General features: G+C 48.3%; 1 protein-coding gene and 1 long non-coding RNA gene across 4 annotated transcripts in view; one reads left to right on the top strand and one right to left on the bottom strand.

Moving 5' to 3' along the window:
• Positions 1-15,961, bottom strand: part of KIAA0232 — an 85,745-nt gene extending 69,784 nt beyond the window's left edge. The window contains exon 1 of one of the 3 annotated variants that reach the window (XM_082727490.1): positions 15,700-15,961. The gene's annotated coding sequence lies outside the window, so the exon portion shown is untranslated. Of the gene's footprint in view, positions 1-15,000; positions 15,166-15,699 lie in introns of those variants that run through there. The other 2 variants (XM_082727489.1, XM_082727492.1) reach the window with 2 other exon arrangements.
• On the top strand, positions 1,148-10,049 carry LOC309863064. Its single transcript, XR_014310877.1, has 3 exons — positions 1,148-1,741; positions 2,494-4,665; positions 9,135-10,049. It is a non-coding gene; the product is annotated as an uncharacterized lncRNA (long non-coding RNA).
• Positions 15,962-21,268: the final 5,307 nt, after the last annotated feature.

Raw genomic sequence — 21,268 nt, 5'->3', positions numbered from 1 at the left:
GCTTAACAACCGAGACACCAAGATGCCTTTCCCCCCGCACCCCCGCCATGTACTTTAAAAGTTTGAGAACACAGGCCTTAGACCTCTTTCCCTACCTCAAGGTCAGAAAGAGGCTTGTCTGTACTTTCTTCTAAAAGTATTCAAGTTTTTCTCATATTGTAGCAAAGAGAATCATTGTTTCCAACCAACCCTTTGTGTTCCATTCATCCCATTCCACAGCAAGTCCCCACCATCATCGGCATGGGATGGACTGGCAGTGCCTCCCTCAGGCTGAGAACATGTCCCTGCATTGCCCCCTGTGACTGGTGTGGCCAGTGGATCACAGTGGACATGGCCTATACCATGTCCAAGCAGCTTTAAAAGTGATCACATGGGATTAGGCCTGGCTTCTTCTGCTATGAAAGGAAGAACGTGTCCCAGATGAGACTGCTTCCTCAGCATGGGTCTCAGGACAAGGGGACACCTGGAAGGGCACCATAGCTATAAGTGGCAGCTGCCAATGCGTGATGTGAGCCTCGAAGAACTGTCCGGTGCTTAAGTCATTGAGATTCGGGGTTTCGGTCACCGCAGTGCAACCTTGTAAAATCTAATAACACAATCACATTCTTAATCCACCTGTGAGTAACCTGTATCTAGGATTAGTGAAGCAGGCCCCCAACTGCATGTTTTCCTACGTGGAAACCCAGTTGCGCCCGTGTCCCTGATGGATCAGCCCTCCATCCCCATTGGTAACCGCACTTTTCTCCCAGATAATTTTCTGTTTCTAGCGCAGCAATCCTTGGAGAGGGCAAGGCCATCCTCTGGCTGTGCTGGCCCACTGTCACCTCGGCGAGACAATGAAGAGAAGCGGCCTCAGCAGGGTGTCCTCTGTCCTGTACCCGGCTATACAGGAAATGGGTCCACTCTTCCTCATTAAAACTGATGTTGTCGGGCGCCTGGGTGGCTCAGTGGTTAAGCTGCTGCCTTCGGCTCAGGTCATGATCTCAGGGTCCTGGGATCGAGTCCCGCATCGGGCTCTCTGCTCAGCAGGGAGCCTGCTTCCTCCTCTCTCTCTCTGCCTGCCTCTCTGCCTACTTGTGATTTCTCTCTGTCAAATAAATAAATAAAATCTTTAAAAAAAAAAAAAAAAAAAAAAAAAAAAAAAACTGATGTTGTCCATAGGTTTTCTGTAGACCTCCTTTACCGGATAGCAACACTGCCTTCTACTTGCAGTTTGCTAAGATCGTAGCTATAGCTGCCTAGTCACCGGTGTCTAGAGTTAGTGAACTAAAGGTACTTCCTTTCTCATAGCATAAATGTGGTTTTCCTCCAGCAACAGCAGAAGCAGATTATGTTTCTGGAATTTACTACCAAAGTGGTTCTACATGCATGCTCACTGCATTCCAACACCCCATGAGGTAGACACGTAATTATTCCTGTTGTACAGATGACGACACAGAAACTTAGAACAGAAACTTCATTTCTCTAAACACCAAGTAAGAGGAAGAGCTGGGATCTGAAAGCAGACTAAGCTAACCCCAGAGTGAAGCTCCTCACCGCTGCAGACTGTCTAGTAATAACCTACAGCTACCCAAAGGGTCCTTCCGGCCCCAGAGGGAAGGACTTGCACAGCAATGGTCTGTACCTAACTCGGGCTGTCCAGGAGGTACGTTCTGTGCGCAGTCCCACCTGACCAAGGATGTGCCTTCAGGAATCCTTCAAATCATCAAAGCAGGACAAATTCAAACGGGGGGAAAGGAAGGTAGGATTGAATATTAAATTCACATGAAATAGGTCCCAAAATTTTGAGACTGAGCTATTGTTCCAGGGACCCTTTTTAAGAGAGAAAGATGGGGCACGTGGGTGGCTCAGTCATTAAGCGTCTGTCTTCAGCTCAGGTCATGATCTCAGGGTCCGGGAATGGAGTCCTGTGTCGGGCTCCCTTGTCACCAGAGAGCCGGCTTCTGCCTCTCCCTCTGCCCTACTTGTATTCCCTCTGTGTCTCTCTATCAAATAAATAAATAGTCTTAAAAAGAAAAAAAAAAAAAAGAGAGAAAGAAACAAAGAAGTTTCAAAATGTTTTATAAGGAAAAAGAGAAAGAGAGAACATGCCAGTGACGGGGGGCAGAGCAGAGGGAGAAAGAATCATAAATGCAGAGCCTGACATGGGGCTTGATCTCATGACCTGAGTCAAACTGTGCTCAGACATTTAACTGACAGCACCACCAGGCACCGCCCCTGTGGGTCCTTCTTAATCAGTATCAGCATGCTGAACAGCCTATGACTGTTTTCCAGAGAACCCATTTTCCAAAGACCCTACCTTGTGACACTAAGAAAGGAACTGACTGCCCCATCAAATTCAAGTGACCCTTAATTGTATATAAATATCAGAAGCCACCACCATTTGGTGACTCCACAAGACACAGTGGGGGTGACAGAGCAGCTTAATTTGGGGGGCAGTGGCGGCATGTTCTCTAGTAATTTTAAAGCTAGGAGAATGTCATTTAATTGCAGGCTCAAAAAAATCATCCTCAATGGCCCACGTCATCCATCTGCTCTGCGATGGCCCAGAATCCACATTTCCACTCCATGGAAATTCTACGTTCCAGGTTTAGGAACGTGGATATGCTGATCCAAGGATATGCTCATCCAAATCCAAGGAATGAGAGTCACTTCCAACTAGTAGCTTCTTTCCACTCTCTTCTAAACACTGGTCAAGCTACCTCTGTTCAGCCCCTAACCCAATGACTGATGCCCTTACAAGATGAGGGAAATGGTGACAGAGACCCGAGGAGGAGGCCACGTGCAGCCAGAGATGGACAGGAATAAGGTGCATACAAGCTGAGGAACACCAGAACCTGAGAAAGAGGCACAGACAGGCCTTTCCACAGCACCTCCCCAGGACCCCAGCCTCTTGACACGGGCCTTTCGGACCCCCAGCCTCCAGAACTGCAAGGATCTCTATCCACCGCCCAGACCGTGGCACTCCTTACAGCAGTCCTGGGAAACTCCTGCAGCACTTCCTACCGACACACGGCTGAAGGCCATTTCTGCTCCAGCGACCCTGCCTTCTGGAAAGTGTATGGGATGGGACAGGAGGAGAAAGAAACGGGCAGGCCTCAGTGTCAGGAGCGTGCTGACTTTTACTCCAAGACATCACCTAACCTAGGGCTGCTCAAACATCTCTCAAAGAAGCAAATCCCAATACTACACCTGAAACAGCTTATGGGGGCACAGGTGAGGAGCACGAGAAGTGCCGAAAATCCCCTCTCCCCATCCACCCCTGCCTCACACCTAGAATCCTTTTATTTATCTGTTCATTCAATAAACATCTGAGCACCTGCTCTGTGCCAAGCACGGCTTTCACAGCATGGAAAAACACGGAGCTAAACCAAACCTCTGCATTTTACAGATGCAGCCGGGGGCCTGCAATGGGTGCAGCCCAGGGCCCCCATGGTCCAGCTGGGAAGCTGCTGCTGCTTTCACCACACCATCCACCCCTCACCTAACCTGCAGCCTTGCTGTCATACGGCTCTGATGGATCACGGCAAAACCTTTTTACTTTGCATTAAGCCTATCTTTCTTAATGAAAGCTTTCAGTTTGGCCACGAGTGTTCACCAGCCCCACAACCCTAGAGACACTTTGAGAAGCTGACGGCCCTAAACTTTGTGTCAGAGGGAGAGCGAGACCAGCTCTGACCCCACTTCAGCCAAGGGCGGACTGCAGGGTGCTACCCGATCCCTCTTGAAGCTCCCATCTGCCTGCCCTGGCAAGCCTTGGGCACGTCTACTGGAGGAGTTGCCATTTCCATGACAGTTTCAACCCCATAGCTAGGGGAAAAATGGTTACAAATACAGTTCCTCAATGTGCACTTCTGTGTTTGGAAATGGGCGCACAAAACACGGGGGCAGCAAAGATACTGTGTAAGGGGAGGAATGTTTGCCTGACACTCATCAATGCAGCCCCAGCGTGGAGAGCAACATCCTGCCAGTGGTGCCGCCTGGGCCCAGCTCCTGGTCTCTGGGAGGCGCTCAGGGCAGGCGCGGCCTGGGCATGAGATCACACTGACGGAAGGAACTGAACAAGAGGGATGATAAAGTCCTCCCTGGGGGTAGCTGAGCCCACTCCCGGGGCCTAAGTGAGTGCTGACAGACACTCTGCGCAGTCTGGAAGGAGAAGGAAGGGAAGACATTCTTACAGGTGTCACAGCAGGCAAAGGCTGCAGGTGGGAGGGTGCCTGAGACCGAGGTTCTGAGGGTCATGGGAGTCACCTGCCTGCATGAACTGCGTCAAAGCTCTTACATGTGCACCGACTGTGGTTCTTTGGCAAAGGGCACGTTACAGCACAGCTCTCAATGAATAGGCTGCATCCCCGTCTGGATGAAACTCACTTTAAAACAAAACCAAAAACAAGAGAAGTTAAAGGGAAAGATCCTGATCCTCCCGACTATCTCCGAGAGCTGTTCTGTCTAAAGAGCCAGTGACCGTACAGTGGCCAGGCCTAGCTGCTTTGATTCTTTTCCACGAGTTCTAGAGAAATTTTAGTGAGGCTCACTTGCCCACAGACCACAATTGTTATCACCCCCTCTCTTCTCCAGCTCCCCTCCTCCGCCAGCTCTCCAGACTGTCCTTGGACTTCCCTACCAACACTCGCTTCCTCCATTAGCACCACCCAGCTGCAAGATGTAAGTCACCAGTATGCAATTTCAAATTTTCCAGTAGCCACAGTAAAAAGGAAACGGGTAAAATTAATTTTAGTAATATATTTTATTTAACTCAATAGATTCACAATATTATCAACCCAAACATAATCAGAGTAAGACATCACTGATATTTTATATTTTTCCCCCCACACTGAGTGTTGGAAATCTGGTGTATGTTTGACAAGCACATCTCAAATCAAACTAGCCACAATTCAAGCACTCAAAAGCCCTATGTGGCTCATGGCTAACTAACTGAACAGCACAGTCCTCACTGATATCCAGTTCTATGAATTTAAATACCATCTATGTAGCAATTACTCCAAACTGTACTCTTTCTCTCAAGAATCCAGGAATAGAGCCATCAAGCTACAAGACAGTTAGGTGTCTAACTGGCTTCTCAACTTATAATAGGTCATTAAAAAAAAAAAAAGAAAACCCACAAAAACTGAATTCTCACCACCAACAACCTTGCTGAGACCTTACCAATGTCAGCCAAGGTGACCTCCTGTTTCCACTGCTCAAGGCAAAAGCTTTGGCATCATCCAGACCCCTCATCCTCCTCTCAAATCCCATACCCAACCCACCAGCAAATCCCTAGTCCTCCCTTCCTAACACATCCAGAAGCAGGGTCCTTCGCCTGTTCTGCTCTCCCTCTGGACGACGCTCAGCTCCTCAGAGAGCTCCTATCTTTCCCCCTTACTTCCTTCGTTTCTCAGCTCAAGTGGCATCTGAGCAGAGAGCCCTTCCTTGTCTGCCCTATACAACACAACCGTCTCCCACTTTATTTTTCCTCTTAGCAGGAGCTGTTGCTTGACAGTTGTACCCATTCGCTTACTCATATTGTCAGGACAGAACAGGGCTGCGGGTGCACGGGGAGCAGGGGCCCTCAGGAGAACCTGCTGCAGGGCCCAGCAGACCCACAGCCACCCGCTGCTGCACATTCAGAGTCCTCACGGTGCCCACTTTTTAAGTAAATAAAGCCCCAAATAATCCTACATACCCACTAATGGTGCTCTGTTCAACTGAGCCTGACTGATGGTTCAATTTTATTTTCATTCCTGACTTGCCTGTGATGGGCTTAGGATTCATTTTACTAGATTTCAGAAAATGAAATCCCAGGGATAGGTCTGAAACTTAAACTGTTTCCCTAAAGCTTCAAGTAAAGCACACCTTAAAAAAACAAACCAATACAAAATCTAAAAACTGCAGTTCAGTACCAACTTCCTACTGCTGTTTTTACAGCTCCTTTAAAGACTTTTTCAGTTTGTAGCATTCTAGATTAGAGGTTTTTCAACAAAATACACACTGAGCTCACATAGTCTTAATTAGTAGTTTTTAAGAACACTTAAGAATGCTGTAGGTGCATTTATATAAGGCATTCCGTAAAGTCTCCAAGTTGGTAACCAAATTGTTAGTGGTGGTCACTCAGAGGTAGCAGCATAAGGAGGCATGAGGATGAGGGGTGCTTCTTTTAAATAATGTTTACTGGACTAGGGTACAGGGTAGGGGGGCGGGGTCAGCTGGCTAAGCATCTCACTCTTGATTCAGCTCAGGTCATGATCTCAGGGTTGTGCGATCAAACCCTGTGTCCGGCTCCACAATGGCTGTGGAACCTGCTTAAGATTCTCTCTCCCTGGGGCACCCAGGTGGCTCAGCCCGTTAAGTAAGCATTTGCCTTCAGCTCAGGTCATGATCCCAGGGTCTTGGGATCAAGTCCTGCATTGGACTCCCTGCTCAACAGAGTGCCTGTTTCTCCCTCTCCCTGCTGCTCTACTTGTGCTATCTCTCTGTCAAATAAATAGAAGTCTTTATTTAAAAAAAAAAAAAAAAAAAAAAAAAAGATTCTCTCTCTCTTCCTCTCCTCCCCCTTGACACACACACATCCCCATTTTTTTTTTTAAAGATTTTATTTATTTATTTGACAGAGAGAAATCACAAGTAGTTGGAGAGGCAGGCAGAGAGAGAGAGGAGGAAGCAGGCTCCCTGCTGAGCAGAGAGCCCAATGCGGGACTCGATCCCAGGACCCTGAGATCATGACCTGAGCCGAAGGCAGCGGCTTAACCACTGAGCCACCCAGGCGCCCCACACATCCCCATTTAAAAAAAAAGTCTTTATGAGACTGACATAATTGGCAGGGTCCAGTGCAAAGTGAAAATGTAGGCCCCTTGATCAAAATTATTAAGCATCAAGGCAGCTCCCCCTCTGTGTGCTCTCTGACAAATAAATATATATTTTTTAAATTCCTTTAAAAAAATATGTTCAGGGACACCTGTCTCAGTCAGTTAAGCATCTGCCTTCAGCCCAAGTCATGATCCCAGGATCCTGGGATCAAGTCCTGCATCAGTCTCCCTGCTCAGTGGGGAGCCTGCTTCCCCCTGTGCCTGCAGCTCCCCCAGCTTGTACTCTCTTGCTCTCACTCTCTCCCTGACAAATAAATAAAATCTTAAAAAAAAAAAAAAAAAAGTGTTCAGGGTGTCTGGGTGGCTCAGTGAGTTAAGCCTCTGCCTTCCACTCAGGTCATGATCTCGGAGTCTCGGGATCCAGCCCCGCATCGGGTCTTTCTGCTCATCAGGGAGCCTGCTTCCCCCTCCCCGCTGCCTGCCTCTCTGCCTACTTGTGATCTCTGTGTCAAATAAATAAAATCTTTTTTAAAAAAAAGTATTCAGCGACACAGAAGCCCACCCCATCAACTAGCTCAGTAAATTCTGGCACCTTCATACAATGGAATACTAGGCACATAAAAAAGCCACAGTGAATCAGACGTGAACATAAAGACCTGTGTGTGGGGATTTGGAGAGCACCCCAAACATAAAGTTCAAGGTTTGCTTAAACATGACACATTCTCGACAAGGACCCCCATTTTTTAGAAACATTGGCTTATTTTTTTGCCTAGGATACCCAAGAAACTTATCAATGTTTTCTTCAGTACAGGATGAGTACAGGAGGGGTAGGACATGAAAGGAGTCTTACTTTTCATCTTATAATCTGCTGCTGTTTTAGAACAATGTTTTGATGAATCATACAAAATATACTTTAACAGTTTAATTTTTCAAAAATATTTATTCACTTAAGTAATCTCCACACCCAACATGGGGCTTGAACTCAAGCTGCACGACCAAGAGTCGTGCTGGCTCATGACTGAGCCAGCCATGCACTCCTACTTTAACAGTTTTAAATAAAGCTTTTAAATTTATAAAAACAAGAAACTCCTTTGCTGGTACCAGCAAAAAAAGTAAAAAATAAAAATGCAATCAATACTCACTTATCTATGGTGGTAACCAAATAAAGCAGTGGCAAATCACCACCACCAAAAAAAGAATTTAAAAAGCGTCTATTTTTTTTTTTTAAAGATTTTATTTATTTATTTATTTGACGGCCAGAGACACAAGTAGGCAGAGAGGCAGGCAGAGAGAGAAAGGGAAGCAGGCTCCCTGCTTTGCAGAGAGCCCTATGTGGGGCTTGATCCCAAGACCCTGGGATCACAACCTGAACTGAAGGCAGAGGCTTTAACCCACTGAGCCACCCAGGCACCCCAAAAGCATCTATTTTAATAGCCAAAGTATGGAAAGAACCTAGATATCCATTAACAGATGAATGGATAAAGAAGATATGGTATACACACTCACACACACACACACACACACACACACACAGGAATACTATGCAGCCATCAAAAGAAATGACATCTTGCCGTTTGCAATGACACGGTTAGAACTAGAGGGTATTATGCTTAGTGAAATAAGTCAATTGGAGAAAGACAACTATCTTATGATCTCCCTGATATGAGGAAGTGGAGATGCAACGTGGGGGGTTTGAGGGGTAGGAAAAGAATAAATGAAACAAGATGGGATCAGGAGGGACACAAACTGTAAGAGACTCTTAATCTCACAAAACAAACTGAGGGTTGCTGGGTGGAGGGAGGTCAGGAGAGGATGGTAGAGTTATGGACATTGGGGAGAGTATGTGCTATGGTGATTGCTATGAAGTGTGTAAACCTGGCGATTCACACACCTGTACCCCGGGACTAAAAATACATTATATGTTTATTTAAAAAAATTTTTTTTAATTTTTTAAAAAGCATCTATTCTATTTCAGCTTTCTCTCCACTAAAATCTTCACAGAAGATGCTAAGAAACAAAATGTTAATCAGACACCTAAGAAAAAGCTAGTGACTGAATAAATAAATTAAATTAAGGGTTTGAATAAATCCCCAAACTGGGCCAACAATTTTTTAAACAGCTCTGTACTGGCTATTAAGATTCCAAAGGTACTCTGGAAAATGGAACTGAGCTAGAAAGTAGCTCCTGGCTGAAAAGGAAAAGAAGTCCCTCCTCACCTTCCACCTCCCTATATTAACTAGGTAATAACCGCATCACCAAAAATGAAGTCTGAAAATGCACTAAGCCACATTTCCTGATACTTATTTAGCTCCATGAATTTTTTCTCCACAGATAATGGGCTCATTTCACTCTGTCCTGAGCAACCACTCCCCTGTGCCAGGTACCATGAAGACTGCAGACAGTGCCCAACTCGCTTCCAGTCACGAGAGGAGCAAATGTATGCACATGCACGCACAGACACACACCTACAGTGCCTGTATTCACAGAACTCCCACTTCTAGCTATAAACAAAAGCAGCACATTCTCAGGCATACTGTAATGATTAAACTACTGTCTTGCTGCCATTATATCTAATACAGACACTAGTTCATCCACTGGGATAGCCCTATCATCCACAATTCTTTCAGACAGGTTTTAAGAGAGATTTATTAGGAATATATAGATTTCCGGGACACCGGTTAAGCATCCACCTTCGGCGTGGGTCATGATCCCGGAATCCCCTGGCAGGCTCCCTGCTAGGTGGACAGTCCACTTCTCTCTCTGACCCTCCCCACTCTCATGCTTTCTGTGAAATAAATAAATAAAATCTTTAAAAAAAAAAAAGTTTCAAAATTGGGGCACCTAGGTGGCTTAGTTGGTTAAGCCTCTGCCTTTGGCTCAGGTCATGATCCCAGGGTTCTGGGACTGAGCCCGATATCAGGCTCCCTGCTCAGTGGGGAGTCAGCTTCTCCCTCTCCCTTGCCCCTCCCCCATGCTTGTGCACATGTGCTCGCTCGCTCTGTCTCAAAAATTAAAAAAAAAAAAAAATCTTTAAGAAAAAAGTTTCGAGGGGCGCCTGGGTGGCTCAGTTGGTTGGACGACTGCCTTCGGCTCAGGTCATGATCCTGGAGTCCCGGGATCGAGTCCCACATCGGGCTCCAGCTCCATGAGGAGTCTGCTTCTCCCTCTGACCTTCTCCTCGCTCATGTTCTCTCTCACTGTCTCTCTCTCAAATAAATAAATAAAATCTCAAAAGAAAAAAAAAAAGTTTCGAAATTATAGCTGGTTTTCCTTACCTAGTTTCTCCCTCTCCAGCCAGGGGTAACAGTGATGACCAGACAAAGGAAGAGACAAAGAGCTATGTGGAAAGCCTAGTGACCCAGAATGCTTTGGAAGGAATACCAAAATCAGAATTTTAACAGTCCTCCAAATTCTAAATAGAGAGATTCTATCACTTAATAGTTACAAGACATATAAGATTAAAATGAAAACATTTGCTTTACTGAAAAATAACATAGTGTGAAATTTGACAATTCCCATTACCACTGACTTTCTTAAGCCACAAGCAAAAAATCTGGTTCATCTACAGATAGGTCTGGTCTGCCTGTCCTCAGAATAATTTAGGACCACTGTCACTAATCTGCTCATGCAAGAGCCCTCTCCAATGAAGTACGCACTTCTCTGCTTGGTATCAAACTAATAAAGAACAGGATTGTAGGTGGAAAACCCAGAGAACTTTTTCTTTACACACACACTTAGAAGGATGCCCCAGGAACAATCTGTGAACATTGTTACAGTAAACCAGCCCATACAATCTATCAACTTAGCCAACCACTAGTGTCTTCTACACCTGCTTAAAGTACTGGCTAACAGCTGCTGCTTACCAAGCATTTATTATGTGCTGGCCCTGTTCTGCATCATGCGCATGCATGAAGCTCTCACCAAGAACCATTCCAACCCTGCTTCCCCTCTGCTGAAATCAGAGATTGCAGGATGGCTGACTTAATTCCCTCAAGTATTTAATGAGTAAGTACTACATAAAAGACCACACTGCACAGTAGAAGAAATCAAGCAGTGGGTAAGGTTTCCGGTCTTCCCTCAAGAAGTTTATAATCCAGGAAAGACCTCCACGTAAAGACTACACTAAAATGTCATAAGGTAAAATAACTGAGTGGGGGCATCAGTCAAGCACTGTGTGGGAGAAGAATGATAACGAGTTAACTCTGACAACCCAGAAAGAAGTTTCTTTCATGGAAGCAGAAGCATTTAAGCCAAGCTCCCAGTATTAAGGATTTTGATAGGAAGAGAAAGGCGCAAAGGATGTTCCAGAGTAAAGGAATTGGACAAAACAAGCACAAAAGTGGCCAGAAGCCTAGGCTGAAATACGAGGTGGAGGTGGTGAGAGAGGGGCAGTAGAGACAGGGCTGAGAGTTCTAGGAGACTAGGTGGCGTTGGTCTTACAGTGATTTCTTTACCACTAAGACCCAACTGGTAGTGTCTCTAAGGAGAAAATCTTTGTAGAAGTAAGCCTACCAACAGAGCTAGGCCATATCTCAGGTGCAGCAGAATGGCGGTGTGTGTGTGGGGGGGGGGGGTTGTGCTGAGAACCTCTGCAGCGCACACTGGAGACGGGGATGATGGGATCTGATCTACCCACTGTGCAATTCTGGCAACAGAACACAGGAAGACCAGGGAGACCAGAGAAAGGGAGGCCATCAGCAGGCCTACAGTAACAATCTACAGGAGTACTGGAAGGGCTCACTAGGGGAACTGCTGAGAAAAACGCTGATGGAAAAGAGACATGGGGGGTGGACCTCGTAAAAACCCAAGTTTCCAGCCTGGGAATAGTAATGAGGGAGACAAATGTGTGGCAAAGGCATCCTATAAGCTTCTATCTGAACAAGGACATGCCACACACAAAGTATAGCCACTTTAAGTGACGCTGCAGAGCAAAAATAGCACAGACAAGACTGCTCTCATTTCACAGAATAAAGACACTGAGGTCCAAGACAGATTTAACTGACTTGCCCAAGCTGACACAGGGGCAAAAGAGGAGCCAAGACACCAACCCGAGTTTTGCAAACCCAGGCCTAATGTTCTTTATTTTATTTAATTAATCAATTATTTATTTATTTTAAAGATTTTATTTATTTACTTGTCAAAGAGAAAGAATGCACAAATAGGAGGAGCAGCAGGCAGAGGGAGAAGCAGGTTCCCCACTAAGCAAGGAGCCAGGTGTGGGACTCAATCCCAGGATCCCGGCCAGGATCAGGACCTGAGCCAAAGGCAGACACTCAACCGACTGAGCCACCCAGGTGTCCCCTAACGTTCTTTAAATAACCCTCCCAAAAACCAAGTTACTTTTTATATTGTAACAAATGTCCAAAAAAAAAAAAAAAAAAGGCGTTTTAAACAAAAAATGTTTTAAAAAAGGAGCTTTAGGGAGGCCTGGGTGGCTCAGTGGTTTAAAGCCTCTGCCTTTGGGTCAGGTCATGATCCCAGAGTCCTGGGATCCTGCATCCGCATCGGGCTCTCTGCTCAACAGGGAGCCTGCTTCCTCCTCTCTCTCTGCCTGCCTCTCTGCCTGCTTGTGATCTCTGTCAAATAAATAAATAAAATCTTAAAAAAAAAAAAAAAAAAAGAGCTTTAATCTGCTGGGAGTGCAATTTTATCTCAAAAGTAAGAAATATTCTGGGGCGCCTGGGTGGCTCAGATGGTTAAGCGTTTGCCTTAGGCTCAGGTCATGGTCTCAGGGTCCCACATCAGGCTCCCTGCTCAGCCGGGAATCTGCTTCTGTCTCCCCACTCCTGTGCACACAGGCTCTATCTCAAATAAATAAAAATAAAATCTTAAGAAGTATTTTAAAGCTTGGGCTCTCGTTCCCTCTACCCAAGAAAGGGACTCACTTCCCAGTCAGCAGTGCAGGCTCATGTACCCTGAAGTTCAGACACAGAAGAGAAAGGTGGTTGTTTCTAGTTTCTATAAAAATCCCACCTGGTATTATGTGAGAGATCAAACATAATGAAAAAGAAATATTCTAAGTATTAAATACCTTCAATGTAATAAAACTGTTTTGAACATTGTGGCTGGTACTCTTATGTTTGTTTTTAAAATACTTAGTAATAATAATATACTACATAAGGAGAATGACAGACTTTGACTTTATTTAGCAAACATTTGAACACTTTTGTGTTAAAGCACCTGAGCAAGGTGCTGGGGGCAAAATAATGGTATGGCCATCACAGCCAGAGTTTCACATACGCAATGTAAAGTGAGCAGGCAATGATGAAAGCAAAAGAGAGGGTTATGACTGCAGCAGTGAATAATTCACATTCACAGGGTTTCTAAAGGGCTCCAGAGCACATAAAATGGGGTGTGAACTTTTAAAAATGGGAGAGGGCGGGAGTGAGAGCACTGCAATCAGAGAAAAGGACATAAGCAAAGAAGGAAGTAGCGGGGCACACTTAGAGAATGGAGCATAGTTCCATTCGGTGACAGTGTAGAAAGGTGAGAGAGCAGTCAGGTAAAGTTCAGAGATGATTTGGGCCAGAATGAGGGGCCCTGAATGTGATGCTCGTATATCTGAATCCAGGCTCCAAACAACAGGCAGTCTTAGCTCTCTGAGCCAAAGACTGGCAAGATGTGATCTGTGTTTAGGAGAGAGGACTCTGGCAGCCAGGCAGAGAGTACACAGGAAGGGGTGGGGAGGAATCTAAAGAGAGCATCAGCCAAGAGAGGAATCTATGGCTTTACAAACTAGCACTAACTAATCTTGTATTTTAAAAGCAGAGGGCTTTTGACAGAATTACTTCACATCTCCCCTCACCTGATCACCCCAAGCACTCTGTGGGACAGGTATCATCATTCCTTCCGTATTACAGACCAGAAAACTGGCTCAGAGGCCATTAACTGCTCCAAATCCAATGCTGCTAAAACAGGGAGAAAAGGCAAGCACACTATGCAAAATAAAAAAACAATCCTACTGCTTCCGAAGCAAAGGTAAAGGTATATCATTAGAGAAATGCTAAAAATCCATAATTTTCTGAAATGTTGGCAGCTTGTGCAACAAATAAGCTAATTACCATTAAAATTATTACAGATTTGCTTCTTGTTTTTGCCATGTTAAAGACTCGTACTATTCTTTAAAAAGCAAAAAACCCTCTAATTCCACTTCCTATGGATTTAAATACTTAAGAGTAGTAATCTCCCCTCCACTGAATGTTCCAGTGGCCAAACGAATAAACATGAAAACTGATCCATGTGCTCAAACTCAAGAAGTAAACTACTTTTGAAATAATTAAAAATTAATTATTTAGCACATACAGCAATTCAATCTAGTATATACAATAAGGCATGGTTACAAAGAGCTTACCTAAAGGTAGGCAAAGGCACAATTTTGGAAATAGTTTTTGTCACAAAGAAAAGGCATAAAAAGGATTTTGAGACCCATTTAAGAATGGATCCATCCGGGGCGCCTGGGTGGCTCAGTGGGTTAAGCCGCTGCCTTCGGCTCAGGTCGTGATCTCAGGGTCCTGGGATCGAGTCCCGCATCAGGCTCTCTGCTCAGCAGGGAGCCTGCTTCCCTCTCTCTCTCTCTCTCTCTGCCTGCCTCTCTGCCTCCTTGTGATCTCTGCCTGTCAAATAAATAAATAAAATCTTTAGAAAAAAAAAATGGATCCATCCAAAACAACCAATGACAGAATATTTGACCTTCAGGATGCAGACTGGTAGATTTCCCCCGCTTTAAGTGCATAGTCTATGAAACGGTCCAGGAATTCTGGCATGGGTCTCAGACTGCATAGGAGAAATCTAGCTTAGGGATCTGATTGTTTCGTTTTATCCACAACCTCACCTCCTATTAACAAAACTGCCTGCCCACATCCCTTCACCCATCTTCTACCACCGGGTTATCTTTTTTTCTTTTCTTTTTTTAAAAAAACAAAGGCCCAAAGATGTAAAACCCATTCTTAGAAACTTGGGACAATGAATCCAAGCATCCCACCCAGCTCATTACTAGCAGGAATCACAATTAAATGATCCCAAGGAACTGCACGTCCCCTCCCCGCCTAATCTCCTACACCTTCTTCTAGATTAAGTCTCTACACGTCGCCCAGAGGCCCCAAACTGAGAAACCAAAACTGGGTTCGGCCACGACCTGGGCGGGGCGGGGGGTGGGGGGGCAGGGGTCTCGTCCCGGGGAGCCCGGCGGGCCTGTCACCTGCGCATTGCCCGCGGCACGCTACCCCCTCGGGCGGCAGGCGGCCCTTCGCACGCGACGGCCCCAAATCCCGGGCCGGGGGATGCGGGGAGCTCCGCGAGCCCGCCGCGGCCCCGCGATTCCCGCATCCCGCCGGCGCCGGCGACTCTGCCGGCCCGCAGCTCTCGCCCGCGGCCGTAACCTTCGCCGGACCCCGCGCCCCGCCCGCCCCGCGCCACAGGCCCGCGCGCCCGTCACTCAGCGCCCGCCCCGCCCCGCGCGGCCCCTCCCCCGCCGGCGGACTCCCCGCCCGGGCCCCCAAAGGACAATGCTGGAGGGGAGGGGCGGAGGCACGCGCGGCCGAGGGCAATGCACCCGGCGCCCACCCGCCGGCCGCTGGAGAGACCCGCCGCCAGCCCCGCCGCCCCCGGGTCCCGCGCCCCGCCTCGCCTCCCCGCCGCGAGCCGCTCCCCGCGCGGCTGCACCGGCCCATTGTGCGGACTCATCGTCCGGCCCCGGCGCGCCCGGCGTGGAGCGAAGCCGCAGCGGCCGGGACTGGGGCCTCCGGGCCCCGCCACACGCCCCGGGCCCGGCCGGGGTTCTCGCGGAGCCCCCAGGCCCGCCGGGGCAGTCCGGCCTCCCTCAGGCCGGCCCCGGGCCCCTCCTCGCCGGCGGCCGCCCCGGCCCGCGCCCACCCGCCCCGACCCCGGCCCGCGGTACCTGCCGAGCGGCTGGGCGGCGCGGCGGCCGGCGGGGGCGCCTCCTCTCGCGGCGAGGGCTCCGAGCGGCTGCCGAGCGCCGGCGGCCCTGGCCTGCGCCTTACGTAAAGCGGCGGCGGCTCCGGCGCCACTCGGCGGAGGGCGGGAGGCGGCGCGCCGCGGCCGCTCCGCTCCGTTACCCGGCAACTGGCCTCAGCGCCCCGCCAGCCGGGCGCGCTCCATATCCTTCCGCCCAGCCGCCGGATTACATCAGCGCCCGCCCGCCCCGCCCGGCCCCGCCCCTTCGACCGCCCGGCCCCGCCCCCACAGCCGGCGGGCCGCTCAGGGGCCCGGGGCCTGGCGGAGCCACTGGGCGGGGCGTAAGTGCTGGGGGCCGCCGGGAGGTGCAGGGCTGCGGGTGGGAGCCCACCCTACGTGAGGGCCGTCGGAGGGGAAACGCCCCCTGCGGAGGGGCGCGTGGGGCCGCATCGGGCGAGAGCCCCTCAGCTCCGCGGCTACCCCTCCCCAGACCCCAGACACCATCGGGGCCGCGCGACTCGCCCTGCACCGCCACTCCCGCGGCCCGGTACAGCCCCCGCCTTTCCGGGTGCAGGCTCCACCTGTCTGCGCCCCCTCCTACCCGCGTCCTGGGATGGCTGGAGTGGGCGGTATAAAATAAAGACTTTAATTTTTTTTTTTTTTTAAAGAATCCCAGAAGACAAGCTAAAGAAATGTGACATGGCTCTTTTTATTAAGTAGGCAAAAATAAATTCTGGAACATTCGAAAGTGGGAACCAAAAATGTGCACTAACCTTTTAATCAATGTCTCTCTTCACACCCACCTTCCTTAAATGTGATTCCTAGTCCTGTCCTTAAAAAGCAAATAACTAAGGATGATTGGCACCAGAGGGGATGAAGCCCAGGAGATTAGCTACTTACAAAGAGGAAACCTGTCCAGAGGGGCAGTGCCCTACCTGGGGTCATTGTTCCGTTGATGTATTTATTAAGCACCCATCAGGTGCCAGGCGCTGGGCTTTACTGTTGAGAACTTGAGAGGCAACCAGCTCACAGGCTCCTGAGAAGCAGAAGTACAGACTGGGAAGGGTCCAGCTGGGTACGGAGAGGACTGTTGGAGGGACCACCATGGAGAACTATCATTTACATGCTACCTACAAAGTGGTTTTCTGCAAACATTTCTTTTGCTCTTCAGAAGAATCCTGAATATTATCTGCCATATCACAGGTCAGGAAACTGAGGCTCAAAGAAAGTGATTGTTCTAAGCCTTGCTGCTAGCCGGGGGAGGGCGGAGGTTCCTGACTCCCCCGAACTACACTGGGTCTTGGAGGAGGCAGAGTTAGCATCCAGGCTCTGGCTCTGGAGTCTGGGGTCTTCCCTTGGGCAGCTCTTTCTCATCAGCTTCTGGCAATTTTATTTTCTGAGGTTCCTCTGGGTTGAACGTACCCCATCACAAGTCAGGGTGTTCATTCAGTCAACACATTCTCAGTGCCTGTGCTGGGTTTGGCTCCATGACAGGCAGAGGTGGCCCTGCCCTCTTGGAGCTCACTTAAAACCGGAGGGAGAGGATGAAAGGGTGTGGGAAAGCCAGGGTGGTCTGAGCAGAACAGAGGCAAGTAAAGGAGTTTGGAAGTCTAGCTGCCAGGTGCCCCCAAACCTGGGATTTCACAAACAGATGAAATCTCCCCGAGCCAGAGTGACCAACATGTTACATTGCTAGTATTGCTGTCATCTACACTCATTTTGTGAAAGAATTTATGAGCAGTGAAAAATAAAAAAATAGTAACAATGTATCTCAGATATTCTCAGAAGGAAACACAGTAGGCAATGTTATAGCTATACACACACACACCGGCACACAAACAGACATTCAGAGTTTACTGGCCTTATTTTTCTCATGTTGCCACAGACCAGATTCTCTAAACCATAAAGCAGTGAAATCAGAAGGCTTCTTAGAGGCGAAGTATTGAAACTGAGCAGGCAGTAACTAGGATTAGTAAGATTTAGAATGGTAGGGGAAGATTACAGATTAGAGAATGAAAGTATCTTGGTTTCTGTGTTTCCTTAACAAAATAGCTCCGTGCCCTTCAGATTGGTTGTTTTGACAAAAGTCCTAGAATGTTTGGCTGACTCCAACCTCAGGGCCTTTGCACTTGCTGAATCTTCTCTTCCCATGTCGTTGCATAGCTGGCTCCTTCCTGTTCAGGGTTCAGCTATAAGGTCATACATTCAGAGACACCTTCCTGATCCCCAATTTGGAATGGCCTGCCTTCCCAGTCATGAGGCAATCACCCTCTTTTGGTTTTTTTATTCATCATTTTTGTCAGTATAAGCAATTATCTTGGTTGTATGTTTGTTTGGCCATTAAACTCAGCTTCCCCCCCAACCCCAAGACCTGTATCCCAGAAGAGCTGTCCTCTTGTCTGTGGTGGTCACCAACCCATCCTGAGACCTGTCAGTTTGTGGGTGAATGACTAAATGGCCATGTGGAATGGAGTCTGAGTGTCTACATGGAGAGAAAACAACCCCGCTTACTCATGTGAGCAACTGGGAACAGCATCTCAAACATGAACCCTTTACTCTACTGGGCCACCCTGCCCGAGACCTTCTTTAAAGCTCTTGAGTAGTGATCAGAAGAATTCAACCTGAAATAAAGAGGGCTGGAGAGCAGTGATCCTCGGGGAACAAAAGGAGGCCAGAGGACTCTGGCATTAGGGCATAACTGGGGTGGGAATGGAGGAGTTCCGCCTAAGGATTTTCTAAAGAGAAAGCATCTTGGTCTCAGCATTTGCTGGGATCCTTCATTTCAGCTCTCCAGCCCAGGACCCCCTCCTGCAGCTCTTTGACCCCTGCAGGAGGATGAGGCTGTGAGATCGAACATATGGCAACTCCCAGAGCCCTCTGACCTGAATGTTCTGAATGCCAGCAAGGATCCGGGCTGATGCCAGCTAGGGCAGTGGTTTTGTAACCACATTCACGAGTCCAGGATACTGCACAGCACGCTGGTAGATGACAGCAGCCAGGAGGGCTCCCCCGCTTTCTGACCTTGGGCATGTCTGTGATCTCCCTCTCGGGGACTCAGTTTCCCCTTCTGCACAGCAAGGGATTTAGGCAGGAAGATTTCAAAAGCATCCTCCCATTTGGTTTTTTTCCTCTGAACTTTGGAAACAAAATTTCACCGAGGCCAACTTTAATAAAAGTGGGTAGGTTATGTGGAGGGGGGCAGGGCAGGAGGGATACAGGAAGTCTCTGTACTTTCTGTTCAGTTTTGCTGGGAACCTAAAACTGCTCTTAAAAAAAAAAAGTCTGATTTTAAAAATGAAAAGAAACATACCAATCTCAGCTGCCACCCAGCACTCACATTACCTGTTCCTGTATTGACCTCAGCTGTCTGCCAAGTGCTCAACTCACATTGTCCCAACCCCAACATAGCCAGTTGGCAGGGGGAGGTAATTCCCATTTGCAGTTAGAGACTTGGAGGACTGTGGACAGGTCAGTGGCTCACCCCTAGCCACACGGCTCCTTAAGGGGCAGGTTAGGTGGCTTGCCCCTAGCCATGTTGTGACTTAAGTGGCAGGTTGGGTGGCTCGCCCCCTGCCACGCTGGTACTAAGTGGCAAGCACCAGGATTTGATTGCAGCCCTGCTCTCGCTACTATGCAACACAATTCCATTAAAGTCCTTCCTGAGTCAGCTTTTAGATGAATGAAGCCCAGATAAAAATCCCAGAGAAGCTCCCTCAGTTCCTCCCCACAGGCCCAACACCCTCATTCAGGATTCTGACTGCTCATCTCAGTTCAGATGCTGCCAGTCAAATGAACCCCTTCTTCTTGGCTTTTTCCCTTACTCTCCCCAGGAGCCCTCCTGCCACCTCTCCTCTCAGCGGCCCTGCATTCCCTTCAGGGGTGGTAAATGCCATTCCAGCGTCTGAAGAGCTGAGATCAAAGGGCTCCTGGCTGACTCATTCAGAGTAGTATGGATCTCTTGATCTCGGGATCATGATTTCGAGCCCCACATTGGGGGTAGAAATTATGTAAATACGTAAACCCTTAAAAAATAAAATTAACTAAAAGTAAATAAAATAAAAAGTTGAGGTCAAGCCTTTGACGAAAACTCACAGTATGACTTTGAGGAGCTCACTGACCTTCACAGGGCTTCCATTCCCTAGCGTATGAAATGATGGAAGGATAATGGCCCTGTCCTGCTCATCTGTCAGTTATATTAAGGGCCAAACACAATCAGAAGTATGATGCCTCTGTAGACTCAAAGATGCCATGTAAATGTCCGCTCTCATTATCTTTTCTCAAACTTGTCCCAAGGGCTGATGGCAATATCCTCACCCTTGCCCCCCCCACCCCAATTCACAGAAAATTCAACAGGGTCACCAGCGACCATCCAGTCTATAGGCAGGGTGAATGCTGGCTAAGCACACAGGCTGGACCACTGGGTGGAACCCAGGCTCTACCACTTGGCTTGCTGACATAGGGACTCTATTTTGCATCTCAGTTTCCTCATCTGTAAAATGGGCATAATATAGGGCACCTGGGTTGTTCAGTTGGTTAAGCAACTGCCTTAGGCTCAGGTCATGATCCCGGAGTCCAGGGAAAAGGCCTGCATCAGGCTCCCAGCTCCACGGGGTGTCTGCTTCTCCCTCTGACTTTCTCCTCTCTCATGCTCTCTCTCACTGTCTCTCTTTCAAATAGATAAATAAAATCTTTTTAAAAATGGGCATAATATGACGGTATCTAGCTTAGAGAGCTATAGTGAGGGGATAAGTAAATCTGCATAGGGGGTCAGACAGCCCCTGTCACACAGCAAACATGCAACCCTTTTCCCTTGGCTGCTGCTCTGCTCTTAAACCCTTCTCTGGCTCCCTCTTCCTCTACCTCTTGTCACCCCACTGCTTCACCACTGCCACTCAGCCTGCTCCTGGGTGCTTTCCTCCACTCTGCGCCTGAGCTCACAAGGAGACAGAAGGACATCTCTATCTCTCTTCGCACCCTGACCTTTCTCTGAGGCCCCGGACCCGCCCCTGCACTTGTTCACCTTGCTGGGTGAGGCCTCTACCCCAGGGTGTCCATGGCTGACTCCCCATGCAAGCCGTACCCCTCGCCCATTTCCATGTTATGGCATTGCCCTCTCTCTGCTGCTGAGTCAGAGTCTTCATGTACTCTGCCCTAATGAATCTGCTTCAGAAATGAACTTGTAGTCGGACTGGGTGTGAGTACAACACCTGTGCAACCTCGAATGAGTTCCTTCCCTTCTCTGAGGTATCTCCAAAATACAGCCTTGAAAGTCTGAGTGCGAAGCGAGGCCAAAGTCTAGCTACTGGAGCCTAAGGCAAGTCCTTGACCCCACCTCCCTCCCAATCTCCCGGCCTTGACCCTGATGGCCTGTCATTAATAACACCAAGCTCCAGGTTTCCTCCGCACTGGTTTGCTCTTCCACACCCAGGAGGACTCTGTGTCTGGGTGATTGGTATGTAAAGGGCTTGTAGGTGATTTTTAAAAAAATATTTTATTTATTTATTTAACAGAGAGATCACAAGTAGGCAGAGAGGCAGGCAGAGAGAGAGGAG

Source organism: Mustela nivalis (assembly GCF_964662115.1).
Source record: "Mustela nivalis genome assembly, chromosome: 4".
In the NCBI taxonomy this organism is placed as follows: domain Eukaryota; kingdom Metazoa; phylum Chordata; class Mammalia; order Carnivora; family Mustelidae; genus Mustela; species Mustela nivalis.
Note: the sequence above shows the minus strand (reverse complement) of the source record. Positions and strands in the feature narration are given on the sequence as shown.